Source organism: Panthera tigris, chromosome A1 (assembly GCF_018350195.1).
Source record: "Panthera tigris isolate Pti1 chromosome A1, P.tigris_Pti1_mat1.1, whole genome shotgun sequence".
NCBI classification, from domain to species: Eukaryota; Metazoa; Chordata; class Mammalia; order Carnivora; family Felidae; genus Panthera; species Panthera tigris.
The window spans coordinates 62,366,799-62,392,286 of NC_056660.1; the positions used below are offsets into that span (position 1 = coordinate 62,366,799).

A 25,488-nucleotide genomic window follows, 5' to 3' on the forward strand; every position below is an offset into this window, starting at 1 on the left:
GATGAATGTTTTCCTGTATGAGTTCTTCTCTGGGTTCATGAGAAAAAAATGATTGTACAAGTCCGTTCACTTAATGTTATTGAGTGCTTACTGTGTATCAGTCATTGTGCTAGGAAATTTGAGTGCATTATTTTCCAGTGTTATTCCAGTAACTTTATATGGATGTCACTTTCTCTACATAGAAAACAGTGGCCTGAATAAATGAATCAGGGTAATATTTTTATATATTACACTATTGTGTTTTCCCCTATATATTTTTTGTTCCTCATGCATCCATATGTTAAGATATTTTATGGACAACACTTCAATAAGTCACCACAGAATTTTGTAATACTGGTTAAAAAAAAAAAAAACCTCATTTCTTTCAAAACTATAGTTTGAGTAAGTAATAGTATTAATTTGTTTTGACTTTTTACTCTATAATATTGAGTTTTTAAAGTATCTTACATTATTTCATTTAATCCTCTGTAAAACACAAGGAGGTACATGCTATGGTCATACACATTTTATAAAGCTGTACTGGGGTACTATAAAAAAACCTTACACAGACCTGAAATAAGGTACCTTTCCCAGGTTACATGGATGTTAAGAAGTAGAATGAGGCTTCAGAAGTCGAATCTTTACCCCCAAGGGAAGGCCTCGGTGACGGGAGAGATTCTTATGCCCTGTATTCTTCGGATTTTTAGATTAGCCTAACTAAAGAAATAATTTTTTAAAATCTTGGAGGCCTGAAGATCCAGTGCACCTGTGCCTTTATACTGCAGTTAGCAAAGAAATTGCAAGAGTCCCAAGTTCCTCTAAGGGCACCATCAGACCAGAGTAGAAGAAATGTTAGCACGGTATGTCTAGGTAGATGGTCCAAATGCAACTTGTTGACCTCCTATCATATTCAGATGTCTCCAGCATTGAAAGTAAAGTAGTATGACTTTTTCCTGATCTGTAGAAAAGCACAGAGAATGGAGCATGTCACAACTCTGCTAAATTTCTGAGAGCTCCAGAAAAGCACAAGATCAGCCAAATCTTTACAGGGCCTCTCAGGTGGGGAAGAGAAGAGGTGGAAGTTGCAGAAGTAACTGAGAGAGCTGCCCACACCAGTGCCTGCATGGACAGAAACAAGAGGGCACAACGGAATAAACCACCAACCATAGTTTTCCATGAAGCTATTGAAGGTGAAGGTTCAGAGCTCCTCACTTGCACAAGATCCTGTAAAGACACGAAGTGTATTGAAATTGCCTTATTATTTTCCAGCACTCTAATTGAAGATTAAATTGCAAAAATCTAGTGAATGGATTTAAAATGTAGAGGTCAATGAATTTTGACAAACTTATATTCTCATGTAACTAGTAATCATATCAAAATACATAACATTCTTATCATGCCAGCAAGTTACTTGTGCCCCCAAGGCTTCTGTCCCACTCAGGCAAACACCCTGCCTATTGTATTTTTTTCCCCCAGGTTGTTTTGGCAATCTTCAGTGTACACATTTTCATATAAATTTCAGAATCCCCTTATAATTTCTTCAAAAAGACTTTTATCAGGAGTTACACTCTAAATTCTGCCTCCTTTAGTACTCAGTGCCTGTTGATACTCTGTTCTCTTAGCCTTCCCACTATTGTTTTTTCTGAGCAGCTTGGGGTCTCCCCCAACATGTGCATAGTTCAAGGAAGAGCTAAAGGTCTGGGGAATCTTGAATGTGGGTTTGGGGAGCTTACATTTATGACTCTCTTTTCAAATAGCATTTTCTCTTCACTTTCCCTCTGCTTTTGACCTTGAACTGTGGCCTCTGACTTCTCGGTTCATTGGGACTTCACCATTTGAGAGCTCTATTGCTGGCATGGCTTAGCAAAAAAAAAAAAAAAAAAAAAAAAAAGCTGGATAGATCTAGTTATAGACAGTCTCTTTCTCTTCTAAGGACCATGTAATATGTGGTCTCTAACTAGTTTTGTTCACTTTCGAGCACCTTGAGTTACATAAAAAAAATAATAATTTGTCTAGTAAGAAAGCATAATTGTCTTTGAAAGATGTTTTAATTTCCTATGTGATACTTTGGTATTTCCAGAAGCTGAACCTATCATATCCTTTTAAAAAGTCATGGAAATAATGCATTTTAACTGCATTCTGTCAAGAGCACTGCCTCTTTCTACAGTGACTTCCACTCTACCACGCTTCGCTTATGTCGGGTCACATTAGAGTTGTTGCAAGCGTTTTAGGAGTCTGGCAAAGGAAAAATAGACCTGGCAATACATATAGCTTGAATTTATTGGATGTTAGGTGATTCTCAAATAGATTATTACTAGCATTCTGTAAATGGATGGCTTCCGGGAATATTCTTATTGCCCATTGCACTTTCTCAGCCGTTACAATAAGTGTGTAATGCCAGAGGTTACCTAACACAAGATATATATGGGTAGTGAGTGAGAACAAGATTTGACATGTTCAAAGCCAGAAGATTTTTTCCCCTTTAATAGACTTTATTTTTGGAACAGCTTCAGAAGTACAGAAAAATTGTGAAGATAGTACAGATGGCTTCCTTATACTTCACACCTCACTCACTTTATTAGCATTACATGTTAGTATGGTGAGTCAATATTGATAATTCTGGTTAGTCAAAGCTCATATTTATATTTCCTTAGTTTTTGTCTAATGTACATTTTTTGTTCCAGAATTACATCTAAGATACTAGATAACATTTAGTTAGGTCTCTTAGACTCCACCTGGAAGTGACTATTTCTATTTTCCTTGTTTTTTTGATGCTTTGAACAGTTTAATTTGTTTTCATATATTTTTAAATTTCTTCTTTGGTTGACCCAGAGGATGTTCTTTAAACTCCATGCTTTTGGAGGTTTTCCAAAACCTTTCCTGTGGTTGATTTCAAGTTTCATAGCATTGTGATCTGAAAATGTGCATGGTATGATCTTGATTCTTTTATATTTATTGAGGACTGTTTTGTGACCCAGTATGTGATCTCTCTTGGAGGATGTTCCATGTACACTTGAGAAGAATGCGAATTCTGCTTTAGGATGAAAAGTTGTGAATAGATCTGTCAAGTCCATCTGGTCCACTGTTTCATTCAGGGCCATTGTTTCTTTATTGATTTTCTGCCTGGATGTTCTGTCCATTGCTGTAAGGGGAATGTGAAAGTCCCCTGCAATTACCACATTCCTACCAATAAGATTGCTTATGTTTGTGACAATTGTTTTACATATTTGGGTGCTTTAAAATTCAGTCCATAAACATCTATAATTGTTAGCCCTTCTTGATGGATAGACTCAGTAATTATGATATAATGCCCTTCTTCATCTCTTGTTACAGCCTTTAATTTAAAGCCTAGTTTGTCTGATATAAGTATGACTACTCCAGCTTTCTTTTGACTTCCAGTAGCGTGATAGATCTCCATCCCCTCACTTTCAATCTGAAGGTGTCCTCAGGTCTAAAATGGGTCTCTTAGAGACCACAAATAGATGGGTCTTGTTTTTTGTTTTTGTTTTTTTTATCCATTCTGATACCCTATGTCTTTTGATTGGAGCATTTAGTCCATTTACATTCAGTGTTGTTATTGAAAGACAGGGATTTAGAGTCATTGTGTTATCTGTAGGTTTCATGCTTGTAGTGATGGTCCTTGCAGAATTTCACTCACAGAGTCCCCCTTAGGATCTCCTGTAGGGTTGGTTTAGTGGTGATGAATTCCTTCAGTTTTTGTTTGGGAAAACCTTTATCTCTCCTTGTATTCTGAGTGACAGGCTGGCTGGATGAAGGATTCTTGGCTGCATATTTTTCCTATTCACATTGAAAATTTCTTGCCACTCCTTTCTGGCCTGCCAAGTTTCAGTAGACAGGTCTGCTACTACCCTTAGGTGTCTACCCTTGTAGATGGTTAAGGCCCATTTATCCCTAGCTGCTTTCAGAATTCTCTCTTTATCCTTGTATTTTGCCAGTTTCACTATGACCCGTTGTGCAGAAGGTCAATTCAGGTTAAGTCTGAAGGGAGTTGTCTGTACCTCCTGGATTTCAATGTCTTTCCTTCCCCAGATTTGGGAAGTTCTCAGCCATCATTTCTTCAGGTATACCTTCAGCCCCTTTCTCTCTCTCTCCCTCCTCCTCCTCCTGGAATTCCTATGATACAGATATTGTTTCATCTGATTGCATCACTTAGTTTTCTAATTCTCCCCTCATGGTCCAGAATTATTTTATCTCTATCTTAGCTTCATCTTTTTCCATAATTTTATCTTCTATTTCACCTATTCTCCCCTCTGCCTCTTCAGTCTTTGCTGTCACTGCCTCTAGTTTATTTTGCACCTCATTTACAACATTTTTTAATTCATCATGACTAATTTTTAGTTCCTTGATGTCTGCAGCAATAGATGCTCTATCTTCTATACTTTTTTCAAGCCCAGCAATTCATCTTATAACCATTATTCTAAATTATTGTTCAGTTATATTGTTTATATCTGTTTTGAGCAATCCTTTAGCATTTCTTCCTGGAACTTCTTTTGAGGAGAACTCTTCCATTTTGTCATTTTGGCTAGTTTTCTGTCCCTTATATGTTTTAAAAGCTTGTTATGTGCCCTGAACCTGTGAGCACTACTATATTAAAGAAGGGGTCATATGCTGTCTAGGGCCTGGCCCTTCAGGAGGTGTTTTGTGGAGTGTGTTACCTGCTCTCTGTTGTTGTGACTTTGGTTACTTTATCTCCCTATCCATAATGATGTTTTGGACCCTCTGCTAGGTGGGCATTGATTTTTTTCACTGAAGTAGCCCTGGAAAGGAAAACAAACAAAAAAACAGAAACACCAGCTATAAGTATACAACAAGGTGGAGGCAGTGCTGATGGAAGAAGTTTTATCCCATACAAAGAGAGAAATGACAGGATCAGGGAAAAAGAAAAGAAAACTGACCAGAGAAACTATATGGTTTAGTCCAGAGAGAGAGAAAGGAAAATAAAGAAGGAGGTGTAGAATATGTATCAAGAGAATAGATTATATATGTCTGCTTAAACCAACAATTAGAATAACCAGACTAGAGGAAGGAAGGAAGAGAAGAGGAAATACATATATATATATATATATATATATATATACACATATACATATACATATATATATATACATACATTGTATATATACATACATGCATATATGCATGTGCATATGCATATATGCATACATATATATATGTATATATATATATATATATATATATAATAAGAATTTTTCGAGAATTAAATCAGGCAATGCAACAGCACTGGTCTGGAGGAGGGGCTGTCTGGTCAGCGTGTATCTGGCTCCAGTAGATACACAGTTACCAGGAGTGGAGGGGCGTGGTTTGGTGTATGTGTGTCCTGCCTCCACTGTGGTCCCCCGCCCCCTGCCTGCCATTCCCTGAAGCCTCACCTTGATGGTGATGGGGAGAAAAATGGCAACACCCTGGTCTCTCCTCCCAGGATCAGGTGTCCCACACCACTCTGTTCAGGCAGTCCTCACAGGGCCCTGTGGGCTCTAGCAGGCCATTTCCCCCCCCACCCCCCTCCAAGTCTCCGGTGCCTCCCTGGGGCTTCTGTGGGATTCAAATTCAGATGTATTGAAGGGTCCTGTTCCATGTGCCCTGGTTTCAGGGAAGTGCCACTCCACCCCACCAATGGAGGGGCTCCTCCCACTGCCACATGGGCATGAATGAGGCAGTTTGTCCCACTCTGCTGACTCCCAAGCTAGTGCTCAGCTGGGATCTAAACCCCAATGTCTCTGCACCCCAGGTCTGGGAAAGTGCTGCTCTGCCCCTCCAATAAATGGCCTCTGGCTGGCGGGGGCAGGCAGTCTTTGTCCTTCGAATGTTCTCCAGGGAGGGTGTTGCTTTCTCCCACTGTGGACTGCACCTCTGAGCTAGTTACTGGGCCTAGGGCTGGCTCCCCCCCCCCCCCAGGTGGGTGAACTGGGCAGCCCTCCCCAGTCCAGAGAAAGACCTGAAGTTAGAGATTGGATCTTTCCCTGTCCCAGGTCCATGGATTTTTTCTTGTCCAAATACAGCCCTACACTTCTACAGCCTCTCTTTCTCTTCCCTTTGTCTCTCCACAGAAGGGGATCCCTCCCCCCCATGTCTACGGTGACTTTTTATCTTTCCCAGTTAGCATTCATGCACCTATGGCCTGCAAAGTTGTCTCTGTGGGCCCCTGAAAATGTCTCTGTCACTCTGCAGCCCAGACTCTTGCAATCAAAGTCCTTTGACCTTGACACTGCTGTGTTTGAGGGAGGAGGGAACTTCAGGTTCCCCTCATCTGCCATGTTGGATCTCCTTTCCAGTCTGAATCCTTTTGTAAGACCTTAGGAATCTCTTCCTTAAATATCTCTAGGAGAATTTCTCCTGTATTCTCTTTTACTTTCAAGGATTGTAGTTTCGGGCTTACCTTCTTCTGTATTTAGAAGCATGGTCTTTTTGAAACTCACACAAACAGTGTAGGTTCTGCAAATAACACAAAGTGATAGAACTAGAAAATGTTGCCCTCAAAAGGATCTCTCGTGGATCTAAAAATTAACAAAAAGATAAGGCTCAAAGTAGTTACATTCTCACAACTGTATGTTAAATTAGCATGACAGAACATCTGCTTTCTAACTTTGAGCTTTCTGCCATGTACCATGGTAAGTAAGATGAGCATCAGTTTTAAATTTTGTGCTGGGCTTTTTGTCTCTGAATTATTTGACGAGACAATATTGTAAGTGTTTTTGTGGGGAACTAAGGAGAGCCGCAAGTCACCCTGGACACTTGATAGAGTTTTGTTTTTTGTTTTTAACCTAAGGATGATGATTATAAAAACCCAAATGTAATTAACGTTTTTTTTTTTTTAATCCCTTTTAAGTGAACTCAAATTACTTACCAATGCAACATTATCCGGAACCAGTAAAGCAATTACAGGAACAAATACTTTGTTTTCAGTAAAATGAAATAGACCCAGGTGCAAGACCTATTTATATCTGTCTTCCCCCCTCTCCTTTTTTTTTCTGGAATGAGTTTCAAGGAGAAATGAAATTTTGAAACTAGATGACTCGATTATGTAAATGAATTAATTATATATGGAACAGATTCTATTTTGTTTTTTTTCCACTTTTCCTTATGACTAGAATTGTTTTTAGATACGTGCATTTTCCAGGGTTCTGAGAAGGTAAATGTTCCATAAATGTGCACCACTTAGAAATACAGTTCAATTAACTGTGTCCTCTATCGCTCCTCCAGGTACAATTATTTTGTAATGGGTAATACAATTTTAGTATCAGTGAGATGCATTGCTAAAAGTTTCCACGGACCTTCCACCTAATTTGAAGACACGATACTATTATGGCCTCATAAGTAGGTTATTAGGCTTAAGTTTATGCTAGAGGAAGTTTAAAAGCTGATATCCTTCCGCAGGACCACAACAATTACTGTTCTTTAAAAAAAAAACAAGTGCGTTTTTCACTGTTGGCAAATATTGTTTGCACTATCACTTTTTAAATCATGATGCTTTTTTGTGTACATAGGCCTACATCCAACACAGAACACTAGTGCTACCATATGGTTCGGCAGGAAATCGTTTACACCAAAACCCTAAAGGGCTTCTGAAAGTCAGGACATTTGAAAAATCCCTGTGACTCATTTCAAACATGACTGTTAAGTAGAGGAAATAGATAGACATGGATGTCTCTCTGATCTCTGCTCTTCAATCAACAATCCATTGTTCTTTCATTATTTCCCTTTTCCTAAGTGGAAATCTCTCAGACTCCTAAAGGAAAATGTCTTTATTCTGACCACATTCAGGTGTTTTCTAAGTTTTGTTCCTTCCCTATATGCCCATTCTTTGATTTTTTTTTTTTTTACCACATATAAATTTATATTGTGATATCCCTCCCATGTATAAGACCTATATCCTCAGTCTATTAATAAAAATCACAGAATTTACTAAAAATAGTTTCAATCAATCAATTGCAAGCAAACTGTCTTTAACATTTTCTGTGAAATAGCTGGCCACTTACTACCAGTGAGCTTTAGAGTGGTTCTCCTTTGTATCTTTGTGACCTGGCAGCTTTTTTATCTTAATTCTCAGCCCAGGGCACATGCATCCCAATGTTTATAGCAGCATTATTGACAATAGCCAAAGTTTGGAAAGAGCACAAAAGTACATCAACTGAGGAATGGATAAAGAAGATGTGGTATATATAATACAATGGAGTATTAGCGATCAAAAAGAATGAAATCCTGGCATTTGCAACAATGTGGAGGGAACTACAGTGTATTATGCTAAGTGAAATAAGTCAGAGAAAGACAAATATGATTTCACTGCTATGTGGAATTTCAGATACCAAACAGATGAACTTAGGGGAAGGGAAGCAAAATTATAAAAAGAAGACAAACCATAAGGGACTCTTAAATACAGAGAACAAACTGAGGGTTGCTGGTGGGGTATAAAGGCTAAAGGAGTGAGGGGGGAAAAAAAACACCAACAACTGCAGAGTGAATAATTGGAAAAATTAAAAGAACAGCATAATTGCCAGATACTAATTTTAACTTTAAGATTTCCATATAAAAGATTCACTTAGGGGTGCCTGGGTGGCTCAGTCGGTTAAGCATCCGAGTTCAGCTCAGGTCATGATCTCACGGTCCGTGAGTTCGAGCCCCGCATCAGGCTCTGGGCTGATGGCTCGGAGCCTGTTGCCGATTCTGTCTCCCTCTCTCTCTGCCCCTCCCCCGTTCATGCTCTGTCTGTCTCTGTCTCAAAAATAAACGTTAAAAATTTTTTTAATTTTTAAAATTAAAAGTGCCCTGTGTGCACTTTCTCTCTCTCCCTCTCTCCCTCAAAAATAAACTTAAAAACAGAAAGCTTTAATTCAAAGTGGATACACACAGGGGCACTCGGGGGGCTCAGTTGGTTAAGCAGCCTACTTTGGCTCAGGTCACATCCTCACGGTTCAGGAGTTTGAGCCCTGCATCGGGCTCTGCTGTCAAAGAATCCCAAGCAGGCTCCATACTATCAGCGCGGAGGTGGGTGCAAGGCTCAAACTCAACAATGGTGGGATCGTGATCGGAGAAGAAAGAGAGTAGGAAGCTTAACCGAGCCACCCAGATGCCCCAAGTTAAAGCTTTCATAAGCACCTGACGCACGTCTCTGCCCCTTTCCACAGGACTCTGCTTTCGCCATCCCCTTTGCAGGCCCCTTCTCTTCTGGACAAAGTCTAGAGAATGTTGGGAATTTAATATTTTTACTTCAATGATATGTACTGTGAATATACTAAAAATACACCATTAGGGTATTTTTGACACGGGAGTGGTGGTTGTCCCCTTAGCACCATCAATGATTTCTTCAAAAGCTGCCATTCCATTTCTCGGAATTCCTTTTCTGTGCTGCTCATGGTTATTTGCTGAGGAGAGGAACCAATGAGAGATTTGCAAAGTGGACGTTTAGTGGAAGTCAGGATTTTCAGTGTCACACCGGCCCCTGATGGGGCATGTTGCCAGAGCGCTTCCTGCCGTGCAGTTTACAGGCTTCCCTGCTCTGTGTGTCTGCCTCCCTCCCTCTACGCCAGCACCTCCTCTTTTGTAGCAAGTTAGCAGGTTGTGGTATCTCATTGCTGGCTGCCGCCTTCCTAATCTTTAGAACTTCATTCAGCTCCTTCTGCAAGGTTGGAAACCCTGATTCCTACATGAAATTTCTCATTATATTATCTCATAATAATTGTAGTGTTGTTTTTTTTTTTTTTCTCAACCAAACCCAGTCTGATACTACTTGCAGAGAAAAATGTTAGTATTTTTTACAGTACAAAAAAAAAAAGCCTTTCACATTTGGAGGTGATAATGATGGCTGAGGCTTACTCAAGCCAAAAACATGAGTAATTTTCAAAAGTATGTTCAACTTTCTATGATTTTGATTTGTAATAAGGAGCAAGGTTTAAGATTTAGAGGTTTTTCTTTTTCATAAATACCTAAAATTGAGGCCCAAATATGTTAAAAGATATAGCCAATACTGTGTTTTGTTTTGTTTTAAATTTCATACAATGGATTGAGGGGTTTTTTTTGTTTTGTTTTTAGATTTCAATATAAAAAGTTTTACTCTATAAAAATTTCACATAAAATGTTTTTTACATAGGTTATAGATGCTTTCTAATATATTTCCATAGAAAATACAGAAATAAAGATAATTATAATTTCTAGATACTTTCTGTTGTAGTTCTCTATAATACATATAAATACTGTTGAATGTCCATACCTCCCATCAAACCAAAGCCAGCAAAAACATTGTTACCTCACTAAATGCTTTCAAACAAGAATTCTAATTTTAAACAAGATCGTCTCTCTTGATTTTACTGGAAGTCAATGGTACATGAAAAAATTATTACATTGCTGACCAAGATCATTCTCATCAATCAGGTTGAAGAGCAGCGTGACCAAGAGAAAACTAAGCAAAATTTATTTCTTGATAAAATGCTAATTTCAATGTTTTATCATGCAAATTTCCTACTCTTAAAATGTTTATGCTCACCGTGCATCATAGTATGTATGAAAATAAGATGACTTAACAACTGCATTTTTTTGAAACCTGTGCTCTTATCAAAGAAGCTGTGCCATTTTCAAAGGCCATTCCCTAATACATTATATAAAACAACCCAGTAGCAAAGATTTTCTCCTTGTGACAATAACATGGGTCAAGCTAATGCTTTGAAAAGGACAATAAGGGTTGTAGACAAGCTGGCATGACTTTGGCTGCAATAACAAATCATAAAACATTGTTAAATAAATTCCATGTGCTGCTACTCACCATGAATCCCTCTAAATAGAGTTGTCCTGGTGGGAGGGCCACATTATCAAGCTCAGTATAAAATTCAGAGCATCTGCATGGAGTTAAGAGTGGAGAGCTCAAGCCTGAAACTACTTATTGTATCACCCAACAATGGTTTTTGCTGGAAGATGAATGTTTGCATCTGAAAATCAATCCGTATATTCCTTGACATATAATTTAAAGAAAGAACATGTGTGATAAAGAATTTAGAACTATCAAAACATTTTAAGTCCAATTTTACTATTTAAAATTGTAAAATTTTAAATGTTTGATGATACATAGTGCAGGAGTTAAGTTCTTAACACTGCAGGCTACACTCGCTGTCTATGCTTTTTACAGTTGCACATTCCAGTACACGCTGATTTGCAGCTGGCTCACTAAATATCACTAAACATATTTTTGCAGGAGAAATTGTTCAGAAACAAAATGTTTTTCAACATCAGTTTTTAAAGAAAACAAGTTGTTTCATTTGTACTTTAGGTAGCTCTCAAAAGCAACTTGTTCTTAATTAGTCAAAATATTTGGTGTTCTAGCACAATTATTTCAGCAAATTCGATTAAAGTTTTAGCCTCCATAAACTGAACACTCTAAGGAATTGTTTTAGAGCAAGTTTACTATTGTTGTTAAGCATATTTTAAACTCAATGCGTTTTTGAAGGCTTGTTATGCAGTTTCATTTGTGGAAACAAAATATGTTCTTGGTACCTCATTTACTTTAACTCTTCAGTTTTTTTGTACTTTTATGTTCCTTTTCAGACCAGATGAGAGATAATTTATTACAGATGTCCTAAGTGATTTTGGCAATTTTTCTCAGGGAAATTGGAGGTGGCAAAGTTACTGTTTTAACTTCATTTCATTGTCAACTATGTGAAGAATTTTCAGTAGGACTTTTCTTGAAACAAGTATGGTCTGAGTGGAAGTAAATGACTCTGAGATAAATATAGTTATTCTTTTTAATTTTGGGTCTAGTATAATTTCTAAACTTTTTATAAACCTAAGTTTGCATGAAAGGCTATTCATAATAAGTTGCTTAGGTAATGTAGTCTCTTTTTTAGTATAAAAAGTATAATTGATATACAAAGTATATTTGATATACGATATTCTGTTTCAGGTGTACATCCTAGAGATTTGATATTTTTATAGATAAGGAAACAATCCCTACAATAAGTCACCATCTGTCACCATACAAAGTTATCATAATATTATCATCTATTAACTGCTAATCTATTTTGCTAATTATTAAAATATTTTAAAGTTCGGGCTCCTGGGTGGCTCAGTCGGTTGAGCGTCTGACTTTGCTCAGGTCATGATCTAGCTGATCGTGGGTTTGAGCCCTGCATCAGGCTCCATTGCTGTGACACCTTGGAGCTGGAGCCTGCTTCGGATTATGTGTCTCCCTCTTTCTCTGCCCCTCCTCTTCTTGTACGCGCGCTCTCTCTCACTCAAAAATAAACAAACAATAAAAATAAAAATATTTCAAAGTTCTTAATTGCCTTATTACAGTTAATGACCGTCATATCCATCACTGAATATTGTACTATTTTCCTCAGAATATGCCTTTTAACTGGCAGAATTTTAAAACATGCAGCATAGAAAGTAATTTTATTTTTACTGTAAGTTCCATCTGTAATTTTAAGTATTTTGTTATTCATTCCTTGACCCTATTCCTGATGTTGTGTTACTGATGAGGTACAATGGTAGCCTGTGTGCTAACATAATCATTGATCACACACTAGTTCAGGAATGTCAGAAGTGACAAAGAAGTTGACATTTCCCTATTTTGTCTTTAAAGGGCTAAGGCTGGAGCAGAAGCTAAATGACTGATTTTACTAGTGACTGCAGCCAGAAATAATATGGAGCATTTATTCATCCATGTACACCTTTCACAAGAGATCTAAGTGCTTGCTTTCTGTGTATGAGGTGCTAGTCTCTGCTGGACATACCGTGGTAAGCAAAACACATAGCAAAACTTGCCCTCCATTCTGGATCCGAGGAAGGAGAGGCAGGCAAAAAAAAAAAAGTAAAATAGTAAATTCATAACTTGGCCAGATAGTGATAAAGCTGTGAAGAAAGAAAAAGGAGTTTGGGAAGGCATTTACAAATCATGGTCCGGAAGACCACTGAAGAAATAACCATTGAGAGATCTCTTAGCAATGCATCATCAGGGTCTCCCCTATGCCATAGTGTTGGGTTTGCTGAAGAATGTCTGCCTCTATCTTGGGGAGAATACTTAAGATGAGTCAAAAGTATTATTAGGAAACTGCACTCTAAATTCAATGAAAAATAAAATCAATGAAAATCTGTCTAGCCATTTTACAGAAGGTAGTAACAGACTATATTGATGGGATTTCATGGCTGATTCACTATGCTTTCTAACATTGTGCTTTTTACATGTCCATTTAAACAGGCATCCAGCTATTGACTTTTAAAAATGTTAAATGTTAAAAATCTATGTTAAAACATAGATTTTAACATAAAACATGTTTAAAATCTCTCTACTTAGGTAACTTTATTAAAGCAAATTGCAGCCTGTCCCTTTAAACAAGAATTATTATGGTTTAAGCATTTGAGCTTTTAAGGGAATGGACTTACCATGAAAAGGTAGGTACTGAAATGGGGCATTTCCTTCTAGCCCTTTATGAGTCTGTACAGTATTAGGTGAAAACTGGAATAGCAATGCTTTGTGGGTGAGAGAGGGTTTCCAGATTTTCAAAACCATGAAAAGAGCTTTATTTCCCACACCTATTCCATCATAGAGTTCTATGCTAATCTGATCAGCTTCCACTTCTACCTGCAATCCGTCAAGAAATCCAGTATTCACTTCAAATATATACACGTGTTTAGAAATACACATGTATCTGAGTCACCATTTTCTCCCTCCTGGACTACTAAAATAATACAGTGAGTAAAGACAGACTTATTTGCCCTATCTGGGTTGTGTTGAATTCAAGGCTGAGGTTGCAAATTTAGGAACTGCCTGGAAGAAGTAACTACTTACGACCAGTGTGTACCATGTTCTCATTGTGTTTCTCTTATTACTATTCAGTCTCTGTCTTTTGGGGTCACATGTAGAGCCGAGTCTGGACTTCACATGGTCTGATGTGTTAAGGGGGGGAAACTGCCTATGGCTTGGAGGAAACATACACCTACAGGAGAAACAAGCAGTTGATTTCAGGGGCCCACCAGGTTCTGCAGCGACAATTCTGAAGGAGGTCGGCAATCCCCTGGACAGTTTTGTGGAGCATTCAAGCCTTGTTCAATAACATGTTGAATTTTTTTAGGAAGGGAACCTAGTAGAAAAACCAGATGTTGGACTTGACATCATTCAAAAGGTAGCAACTCTGGGACTACTAGAAAGGAAATTTTTTACTTCTGCAAGCCAGAGGACTACTGAAATTGGGGCACAGACCCATTAGGCAATATTGTGCTTTTAGCATCGCTGTTAAGAGCAATCTGAGAATGTTTACAAGTTTACAGTTATTGATGGAGATAGACCACAATGATAAATAGGTATTTAAATGGGAGAATAAGGAAATGAGTATTCTATCAGTGCATCTTTAATCTCCAGCCATGAGCCTAGTTCTTTAACAATTATGTCTCAGATGAAATATCACCAGCCTTATTTTTGCTGCCCTCTTGATTAAGCTAAGAAATCACTCAATAAGTCACCTGGGTTGGATTCTTTTCTACCATTTGAACTGAATAGCTTCAATTGGTCTCTTAGAGACCCATCAGCTAAATATACTGCTGTAGTATCCTTGCCATGGGGCAACAGAGTGTAAATTTTAAACACAATTACAGAAGTTAGATCTGGAAGAACTGGGATAATTTTGCATTTAGATACTTGAGAAATTAGGTTTGTTTTTAATTTGGTAGGTGATTTGTGGTTAAATTTATTCTAAAGAGTTGCTCGTTAAAAAAAAAAAACTATGCTGGCATTTGACTAGAGTACTCGGAAATAATAAACAATAGTTACCTCAGCTATAGATTTTCAACCAAGAATGATGAATCACGGTTTTAAAAATGGTAAAGTTAAATTTCAGTTGGTGATTAAGTAATTCTCTTCAGGCATTTATGCCAACGATCATTGTTTTAAATCCCTGAAATAGAAATATCCTTTTTAGCTTGATAAAACAGAATGCATTTCTATCTTCTATAGTTTTTAAAAGATACATGAAAGTAATAGAAATATTTCTATTTGTATTAGATAACAAAGGTATTATAAATTAATGTAGGGTTTTTTTCCCTATGAACTTAAAAAGTTTTAAAAGCTAGACAAAAACATTCAATATTTCAAGTTTGTTTAAAGAAAGTTTACTTAGATCTCCTTTGAAGTTCAAGTATATAATTTTTTTAATAGGACAAGATGTTATAATGTGCTTATAATAGCATTGCTTCAATTTTGTTGACAAGCCTGAGCTCACCTTTCATAAAAGAGAATTTGACTTCATGTATATATCACAACTCTAATAAAATATGTAAAAGGTCCTACTTTATTTCAGTTAGAGGAAAGAAGAGATATTCCAGATAAAGAAGGGAAAAAAAAATCCCTGAGTATTCTAAGCTAGGCAATCTGATTTAAGGTGGCGGGGGGAGGGGGGGAGGAGCCAGACCAAGAGTAGCAAAGCCTCTCAGAGCCTTTTTAGAGACTGTTGCTTAGTAAAACAAATAAATAAATATTACTGGAACAGCTGCAGAAGAAAGTCTGGCACAAAGATAGGGCTCTGGTGATAATATGCTCTATTGCCTACTAAAACAGAAGGAATCACAGTAGCATAAATGTACAAAGGACGAGAGGGTAAAGCACCTATACAACAGTCAATAACGTAAAACGTCAATTCTTACTCAACCCTATTCAAACAACCATGCATGATTTCTCCCGAAATTACTACTCCGGGCTTGATGGTTTCTTCATTAGATTTCCTATTGCCACCTCTACATGGTGTTAAACCAGGGGTGAATAATGGTGGCCCTGCAGCATCATAAAGCAGAACCCCTTTGCTAACAGTCTCTAACTACAGAGCGAGAACACTGATTAGCTGTGGCATGTTACTTCGAGGGAACTCAGCTGGGAAATAATTTCTCTTCCATCATCCCAGGTGATTAGAAGAAGTAAAAAGCAATGTAATTTGCAGAGTGATTTTATTATTTAAAACATACATGAAACCTAGTGTGGCCTTAAAGTTTATGGAAATATAAATACTCTTTTGGGAAGCAAACACGATAGTTTTTAAAAGGAAAACCAAGATTGATTTTGACCTTTAGCTATGAGCTAGTTCTCAAAAGCAGTATTTTTGGAATGGGAAAGAAAATAATGATACTCTTGAGTTTTAGTTTTGCTTCTGTTAAACTGTATTACAGGGGCTTTGCACAACTATGTAAAAAGTTACCCCCAAATTTCAGGATTTAAAACAACATTCTTATTACCTCATAGTTTCTGTGTGTAGGAATATGGGTACAGCTTAGCTGGGTGCCTCTGGCTTAGGGTCTTTCATGAGGTTTCAGGCAAGCTGTTGGACTGAACTTCAGGCAACTTAAGACTAGGCTGTGGCAGAATGATACTCTCTTAAGCTCACGCACATGGCTAATGGAAGGCTTTGGCTCCTTACCACCTAGGCCTCTCCATAGGCTGCCTGAGATGCATAGGCTGCATTCTTCTTGTTAAAAGTCAATAGGTCCGGTCCCCACTCAACTGGAGGCAATTACATAAGGGTGAGACTAACAGAGGGCCAAGATCTTTGGGGCCATCTTAGAGATTGCCTACAACACCTGTGTTTTGGGGTTGTTTTTTTTTGTTTTTGTTTTTGCTTTTCATGTCTACTACTTTTAGGAGGAAGCAAGCCTTATTCTATCTAATGGCAGGCATTGGAACAAGGTCATCTTACTAAAATCACGATATGATGAATATAATCTTGTATTTAAGAGCACATGGCATAAAACTTAAAAACAGTCTTGAGGAATGATCATCTTAATGTTCTGTAGAAAATGACTTATGTTAATATGAATATTTACTGTTTCAAGAAAATAATACATGTTCACATACACATACTCATGTAGGTTTTAACTTAGGTTTTAGAAGGAAATTTTATTTTCACCGCCCATTTGCCAGATTCTATTTGAACACTGGCCGTTCCTTCTCTGTGTACAGCACTTGCTAATTTGGATGGAAAAATTTAATATGCATGAATAGGGAAAAGCAACAAACTTCTTTTAAAAGTTATATGTAAATTAGAAAGGGGTTGGTATTCTGGAACTAGCTCTACAGAGATCTAATTCCACTCTCCTATCTGCCACTTCTCAGCTATGACCACAGGCAAGTTGCATAGCATCATCAGATTAGTGTCTTAGGTTAGCACCATTCAGGGTGCTGTATACACTGGATGGTTTACAAACAACAGAAATTCCTCATAGTTCTGAAGGCTGGAAGTCCTCAGAGTTCCACCATGGTCAAGTTCTGGGGAAGGCTGCCTTCCAGCTGCAGATTGCCAGTGTCTCCCTGTGCCCTCTCATGGTGGAGGGGACAAGCTAGCTCTCTGGGATCCTTTTTTATAAGGTACTGATGCCATTCATAGGATTCAGTTTTTATGACTTAACCACCTCCTAAAGACCTAACCCCAATACCATCCTAAAAAGGAGTGGGTTAGAGCATTAATTTTCTATCCTTTGTAAAATGCTGTCATTTTAAGTCAAACATGCCATTATGTAAGAATGAGGGCAATGACAAAATAGTATTCTTTCGTATGTAAGAATATTCAGAATTTTAATTTTTAGATGCTAATATTCATAGCCCTATAGCTACTAATTTAGTGTATTTGCAACATGTACCCCGACCTTAAGTAGAATCATATTTATTGCATTTCAGTTTATTGAAAGTCTGGAACATTAAAAAATTCTCTGTATACTAATTTTTTATTAAATTCCCATTTTAAAAATATAATAAATAAAATACTATTAAAATTTTATTTGAAAGAGATATTTTCCATATGCTCAAATACATGTAATATATATCACTTGCACTGATTTTAAATGGTAAATAATGGAAAGATAGACCAACAAACTGCTTGTTTATGTCATCGTAAGCATTCAGTAATTGAGTTATTTGTGATAGAATATTGAACTTGAGCACACACTCAATGTTTAATTGACTTGAGAAAATATATGCAGAAAAGCTGACGAACTAACATAACAGTGAAAACTAATTATTGATTAATATTTTTTAACACATTTCATACTTTGCTAATGTATGTTTGAAAAAAAGATTTAAGGTTAAGTTATGCTGAATAATGTCTATTAGGGAGTATTAGAATCAGACACAATTTTTCATCAGCTTTTTATTAAGGCATACTGTATTAAATATTTTTGCTTCTAATTGTTTAATACCAATTTAACTTTGCCCCTTTTTATCAGAAAATCAGCTGAGAGTCCAGTGTTATTTTACAGCTCCATCATTAAATAAATCTGTAAATTTACTTAAGTAATTTTGTTATATTCAATATCAAATGTTAAGATTATTTAACTCATATTATTTTACAGCTCCATCATTAAATAAATCTGTAAATTTACTTAAGTAATTTTGTTATATTCAATATCAAATGTTAAGATTATTTAACTCATATAATGGAAATATACTCTAATGAAATAGTACAATAGATGTCTATAAAACCTTAAAGTATATTATCTGTATTCATAAATATCTATATTTTAAAAAATTACATGGATAGCCAATGGTAAATGGCAGAGAAAACTATCAAAAGATCAGAGAAATTATTTGAAGATTAAAGGATGAAGTCAGTAAATCTAAACAGAAAAAAACATAAAGTGTGAGATATTATCAGTCGTTTTATCATGTGTATTTTCAATCTTAAAATTAGAGATTGGAGTATGAAACATGTTAGAAAAATACTAGCTAGAATTTACCCAAATTTAATTAATAATAAATTTAGAAATCAAGAAACAGCATGAACTTGTAGCAAGATAAATCCCTGTGCTCTAAGAAATCTAACAAGCATTTTGGGCTGAAGGAAAATGACATAAGAAAGAAGGAATTAAGTGACTGAAAGAAATAAATGTCCTTTATTAATAAATTCCAAAGATATAACTAAAATATAAAGTTATATTGTGGAGCTTATAATCTATGTAGATGTAATATTAGGGCCACCTGTTTTGATGAGTACTGTGTGTTATACATAAGTGATGAATCACTAAATTCTCCTGAAACTACTACTACACTAAATGTTAACTAACTAGAATTTAAATAAAAATTTGAAACAAAAAAAATGAAAAAAAATCATAGCAAAACCATGGGAGAAATGGTACTTAACTGTTGCAAAGTTATTTTATATGAAGGGGCACAGTGGTAACTCTCAGTGAACTCTGACAAGTGGAGGATACCTATCGTAAGCCCTTGAGTCACTACACGTGCAGAAATGAGGTAGGGCTAAAATGCCAATAAAGGAATTAAAATGAAGTAGTAAACAACATACAATTAATCCAAAGTAAATATATATAATTTTATATGTATGTACACACACACATATAGTAGGGCAAATAGAAAATGGCAAAGTAGCAGACCTAAATGCATTTATTTAATTTTTTTAATGTTTAATTTTGAGAGAGCATGAGGGAGGGAGGAGCAGAGAGGGCGGGAGACACAGGATCTGAAGCAGACTCCAGGCTCTGAGCTCTCAGCACAGAGCCCGATGGCGGGGCTGGAACCCACCAGCCGTGAGATCATGACCTGAACCGAAGTCAGGTACTTAGCTGACTGAGCCACGCAGGTGCCCCAGACCTAAATTTAAGTATATTAAAAATAATATTAAATCGTAGACCAAACATTCCAGTTAAAAGGCAGAGATCATTAGGTAATGTTCTAAACTGAATTGTGTCCCCCTCCCCCCAAATTCATATATTGAAGTGCTAACCATTAGTACACGAGAATATAATATTTGGATATACAATTTTCAAAGACACAGTTAAAGTTTCAAGGGTGGGTCCTAATCCATCACGACTAGTACTTAGAAAATTTGTACATGGGTGCACACAGTGGGAAGTGAGGACATAGTGAGAAGGCAGGCATCTCAAGCCAGAGTGAGCACTCAGAAGAAACCAAACCTGCCAACACCTTGATCTTTAAATTCTAGCCTCCCGAATCATGAGAAAATAAATTTAAGTCACTCAATCTGTGGAATTTCATTTTGGCAGCTCATACAAATAGAGTGTAAACGGGCAAAATTCACTTTTATGCTATCTAAAAGAGATGAGCTTTAAAACAAATTAGTATACAAATAATACAGGAATGTGAACTTGGTTAATATTTGTAAATCGATGTCCTATGAATGAGTTGAATGACAAAGAAAATACATATGATCTCAAAAGATATTTAAAAAAAAACACAGGAAGATGCCTGGAAAGACATTTAGAATTGAAAAATAAGTTTACCTCCAAAGGAGGAACAGGAAATTGGGCAGTTAGTCAAGGACGACATACTATTAGCATAGGTTTTCTTTTTTCTTTTGTTTTCCTGATGTGATAATTATTTCAGAATAAACAATATTGGAATAATACTTCTTATATACTAATGTCTGATTCTAATGGCAAGGATTCAAAGCATTTTATAGTTAGTAAAATAATATTTAAAAAATTCTTAGTACTATTTGACATGAGCTAATAGATATCTCATATAAAAAAACATTATTTCTATTAAATGTTTTGACTCCGTGATTATGTAGGAAATTTCAAATTTCAAGAATCTTATTTTTTCTTTAAATATTCATTTGCTTTAAGTTGATGTTTTGTATGGCTTACTGTATCTCTGCTATGAGGAGATATGTGAAATAATTTAGCCATATTCGTTAATTCTAGCTTTTATAATTTTTTTCTCAATTTAATAAGTTTTAAATAGTATCTTCTAAATAGTGAATGATTTAAAAACTCATTGCATACTGTGAAAAATATGTTGCCATCTCAAGTTACAGATAACAATTCTGTGTGCTCTACTTTAAGAAGATTTTTTTATAGGCTATACCTGCCAGCTTATGATTAAAATATTGGCCTACGCAGTTGCCATGTACTATCTACGCCAAATGTTAAGACCTTACGTTGACATACCAGTTCAAATTTCCAGAGCAATTTTTGCTTTTCTGGGAGAAAAGATAGAAAAAAAACTTCAATAGATCTAGAATACGTTATTGATAAAGATGCAAATTTTTATTCAATGTTCTCCATGCCTACCAAGGTCCCCTCCTTGGGGAAGTAGGACACCTTTTCATATAGACACGCTTATCTCTTTCCTAAAGCAAATAGATCCAACCACAGCCAAAAATTCAGATTACTTGTGCTTTAAGTCATCAACTAAGGATAAAACTAGAACTCTCTACTACTTCCTATTATAAAGTTTTTTAAGAGACATGAAGTTTGGTGAGCATTGTCTAAAGAGCAGTGCTTAATTTTGAAACACAAGAGAAAGTAAGAGCTATAGATCCTCCTGCATTAGGTTAACTTTATAAATAATAACCTACGTATAAACAGCATCATTATCTTTATAATGTTTAGATACATAGATACATGTAGTGTTTAGATACAATAGTTTAGAGCCCTATTTTTTGAATGGAAATCCTGTTTCCTGTAACATCGTTACCTTTATTTACCCAAGCAGAGGCAAGTTTGGAGTACCACTAGGAAAAAATATGTAGGTACCATTTGCTTGAAACAAGTTGTATATTTAACCTAAAGTGGAAAGAATGATTCAGAAAATGTAAACTCAAAATTTTTGCTCAATTTTGTGTCTAATTTATAGGGTCTATCATAGAAGTATGCAGTCCCATGTAGAAGGGACCTTATGTCATGTAATGTTATGCTTAGTATGCATGATCAAGTGTTGATGAATAAGCAGTATAGAGATGACACAAGAAGGAGAGAATAAGAGCAAGAGAAAGAAAGATGGATGGGCACAGGAGTCCCTTTCTCTTCTTACATGAATGTAAACTTTTATAGGTTTTTGTTAATCGAAGAATGTTCCCAACTTGGTGATAAGAGAACATACAGAAACATCATTTGATTTCCGAGGTCTCAGAACTCATGGCTAGAGCCACCAGTTGGTTTAGGATTGCTTTTTCATTGCCTTTCCCATATGTTGCTTTCAATTTCGTTATATTTAGTGGTTTAAAAAAATAATTCACCCTACTATTTTATTTTGGAATTCAGATGTAATACATACACACACCTATCAGTGATGTTATGTCGATTTTAAAGAAAGATCTGAAATGGAGTGGTGAAAGGAATATGGTCCTATATTTGAAGTGAGATATTAAAAATAGATTAACAGGAGACATGAGATATTCTGCACAAAGACTTAATATCATGTCTAAAATTGTACAACAGAATGTTTTGCTTTAACTTAAAATATGCCTACTGATGACTGTGCTCCTATTGAAAAAAAAACATCTGAGTTGGTTAGCAAATCAAAGCATTACATTTGTAGTCAAACAGATTATCTACCTAACTCTGCCACTGGCTGGGGCATAAACATCACTTTCACAGCATTCAGTGTATTATGTAAATTGAGGGGTGATGGTTCTCTTAATACCTGAGGTGTCATGGGAAAGATAGCAATAATCATTACTTCAACAATTCACAGCATAGCATCTTGACAGCCAAATTTATGTCTTTTGATTTTATAAGCCGAGTCTCATAATTTTTTATGTATTAGTAGTTTTATTCTGTTCTGAATAAATTTGTTTTAAGGTAAATTTTGTAAGGTGACCATGAATAAGAAATGCCAACACTTTGTTTAAACGCTTTAAATATCTGTGTTTGGCCAATTATTTTCTGCGTTTACATATGTATATTTTTATTCTTTTCCTGGTAAGATCTGGATTCTTGCAAGAGCTGAATGTAGGACAAAAGGTTATTTCCTTTTCTTTTTCTAACCATTAAACCAAGCTAAAATGTTCCATATTCCCATATTCCCATAAACTGTGAATCAAAACTTAAAACAAGGTTCCCTATGAGAAACCAAACACCGCATTTTTATACACAGCTGCTAAATCCTTGTCAACTCTGAGTTCCTAAGCCATTCTCCTTGTTTCACTATCATTTATAAAGGGAAAAATGAGTATATGTGCTGTTTGCTTGAATATATTTGAGAATACATTGTTGCTTGAGGGAGAGTATTTTTTATTTGTTGACATTTATTTCTTCTTCTGCCATTTTGTATTTATACCTTGTCTTCTCTTATCTTTATTGTCTCACTAATCTTTCCCCTTAGCAGATCCTTTATATTAGAAATAACCAGCTTTTTCAGAGAAGTACTTTTTATGTCCCTGTAGAACTAAATTGGCCTCAGTTGTTCATTTAGCACATCAGCTTTCTAGGGATGAATTGGAGGCCTTACAAGTGTTTCTTAACATAATGCTGATGCTTAAAAGAAATCTCCAGAAGATTTTCTGGGTAGAAACAATCATGTTTACACACACAAATTCTTAAAAATCTTGCCAGCCATTTAATTTTAGTTTCATATACAAGCTGGATTTGTATGCCTTTGCAGTTAAGCTTTTTTTTTTTTTTTTTTTTTTTACAGTATTCCAAATCAAATCCTTCTAAGACAACACGCAAATAGTTATTCATTTATACTCTCGAATATTTGGAAAGAACTGTAGTTGTTGGAATAAGCATGGCATGGATTGAATTGAAAAAGAGATTACATATTAGTCATTTTTTCCCCAAAATGTGTCTTATATTTGTAGGGAATATTTTTGAATACATAGATCATATTATGTAATAATATATCCATTGACACTATCTGAATACAATGTTGTAATTATGGTCTTTCTAAGGCTATGCATGTTTAGCTAACCTGTCTTCCTTGGAATCATTTCTTTGCAAGCTTGTATAAATCTTCCTGTCGTAAGCTCCCTTTTACCTTTATTCTTACCAGGGAATGTTTCATCTCCTATAAATCCTTTTTAGAAATATGTAACAAGCAGTCATATTGGTTGGCAGTGGTAAGTTTTAAACTGAATTTCATTAAATGTTTTATCACCTTGTTCTTTAACCATTCTAATAGATTAGGTACACCAGGAGGATGAGAATGTGTTTTTGACTCTCTTTGGTTACAAGAGCCTCTTCATGCCCTCCTGGGATGGTGCTTGTTGTGGAGTTAAATGTCTTACACAACTTCTTCTAATTAGGTGACTGCTTATTATTTTCATCCTCAGTGTCATGTGTATTAGAGTCCCCTTTCATCTAGAGAATGAATACTATGAAGTCTCAGGCAGTGCAGCAACCTACAATCTGTGTCCAAAGCATCTTTCCATCCTGCCTTATTTTTGTTTCTCGTTCTACATCCTCATAGCTCACACAGAGTTGGGGAAAAAATTGGTTTAATCAATGAATCAGAAAAAGGTGAATAAATTAAACTCGTACCTTTTCAAGCCAGGTACCATCAATCCAGAAAAATGGGTGTACTTGACTGCTCTAAAAGATCCTTACTTTTCCACCCCCCCTTTCTTCTTGCCCTTTTCCCTCCATTTCTACATGTTAGAATGCTTCTTAGTTACAGGTGCAGCTCAATCCCACCTTATTAAAAGTCTTTTCTGATCCATCTTATTAGGAGCAACTTTCCTATTTTCTGAATTCCACAGAACTTTGCATCTCTCTCTTTTTTTTTTATTTTTTATTTTTTAACATTTATTTATTTTTGAGACAGAGAGAGGCAGAGCATGAACGGGGGAGGGGCAGAGAGAGGGAGACACAGAATCGGAAGCCGGGCTCTGAGCCATCAGCCCAGAGCCCGAGGCAGGGCTCAAACTCACGGACCGCGAGATCGTGACCTGAGCTGAAGTCGGACGCTCAACCGACTGAGCCCCTGCATCTCTCTCTTAGAGCGAGTATTATGCCTATTGATATTAAAGCTAGTTAATAGTTATTTTCATTTAAAAATGTTCATTTTTTTTTAATCTCCTGTAACTTTTAAAAATCACCCAAAATATATTTTAAAGATGAGGAAACGGAGGTACGGAACATTGGTATATAATAGAATTTGGATTTCAACCTGGAGAGCCTAATACCAAGAGGCCAAGCTATTAACATTATGCTGAATATTTTAAAGATGTAGTGTCGTGATTCCTCTAAGTTTTAAATAACTCCTCATCTGTGTGTGTTCAAGAAATATTGTTAAATAGAATTGGACCAACTCTATGATTTGGATTGGGCTTATATGCTTCTCACATTATAGCCCATCAATAACTATACTTAAAGTACCTACCTCTTGGTTTTTTCAACATTTATCGTGTTCTCCAAAACCAAACTATATCTAATTATGCCATTAGACTGGTCTTGCTTCCTGTTTTTTTTTTTCTTTCAGTTTGAGACAGAGCTAACGTGCGCCCGCACGTGAGCGGGGGAGGGGCAGAGAGAAAGAAAGAGAAAGCCCAAGCAGGCTCCGGCACTGTCAGTGCACAGCCATGAAACCTCAAGATCATGACCTGAGCCAAAACCAAGAGTCAGAGGCTTAACTGAGCCGCCCAGGCGCACTTCCTGTTTCTGAATAATTATCATTTTCTTCATGACCTTTTATCTTTCTGAAATGAATACATCTATCTTCAACTAAATTTAGCTAAGTACATACATAAGAGCAATTTGTAGGATAAGTTAACTATAAACAAGTTGAAATAATGACAAGCTTATATTACAACA

General features: G+C 36.2%; 1 long non-coding RNA gene across 1 annotated transcript; it reads right to left on the minus strand.

Moving 5' to 3' along the window:
* Positions 1 to 441: 441 nt before the first annotated feature.
* Positions 442 to 25,145, minus strand: LOC122231054. The gene is made up of 5 exons (XR_006208168.1): positions 25,058 to 25,145; positions 14,771 to 14,894; positions 6,398 to 6,515; positions 1,144 to 1,203; positions 442 to 937 (listed from the first exon to the last, which is right to left on the minus strand). It is a non-coding gene; the product is annotated as an uncharacterized LOC122231054 (long non-coding RNA).
* Between the last annotated feature and the right edge of the window lie 343 nt (positions 25,146 to 25,488).